The sequence below is a fragment of the Solanum tuberosum genome, unplaced genomic scaffold, assembly GCF_000226075.1.
Source record: "Solanum tuberosum cultivar DM 1-3 516 R44 unplaced genomic scaffold, SolTub_3.0 scf00010, whole genome shotgun sequence".
Classification (NCBI taxonomy): Eukaryota; Viridiplantae; Streptophyta; class Magnoliopsida; order Solanales; family Solanaceae; genus Solanum; species Solanum tuberosum.
Window position 1 is genome coordinate 3,120,021 of NW_006238936.1, and position 788 is coordinate 3,120,808.

A 788-nucleotide genomic window follows, 5' to 3' on the forward strand; every position below is an offset into this window, starting at 1 on the left:
GATGAAATTCCAATTTGAGCATGTTTCCCAAAAATATTGATCAAATTCAATTTTTTGCCAAAAGTTAAAAGTTAAAATGCCTAACGACACAAACTAAAATAAAAGCCTCAAAACCCAAACCAACCATCCTAATAGATCAAAAATTACCTTCCAAAGCTAACCACGCTGATGAAATTTTAATTTGAGCACGTTTACCAAAATATTGACCAAATCTAAATTTTGGCCGAAAGTTAAAAGTTAAAACGCCTAACAACACAAATTGAAAATGGAAGCCTCAAACCCTGAATCAACTATCCTATTAGATATAAAAATCACTTTCCGAAGCTAATCGCACTGACGAAATTCTCATTAGAGCACGTTTACAAAAAATGTTAAGCAAAGTCAAATTTTGGCCAAAAGTTAAAATTTAAAACGCCTAACGGTACAAACTGAATATGAAAACCTCAAAATCCAAACCAACCATCCTATTAGACGAAAAATGACTTTTCAGAGCTAACCACGCTGCCGAAATTCAAATTTGAACATGTTTCCCAAAAAAAATGACCTAATTCAAATTTTAGCCAAAATTTAAAAGTTAAAATGCTTAACGACACAAACTGAAAATAAAAGTCTCAAAAACCCAAACCAACCATCCTATGAGACCAAAACAGAACTTATATGGCTAATCGCGGTGACAAAATTTTAATTCGAGCACGATTACCAAAAATATTGACTAAAGTGAAATTTTGGACAAAACTTAAAAGTTAAAATGCCTAACGGCACAAACTAAAAATGGAAGCCTCAAAACC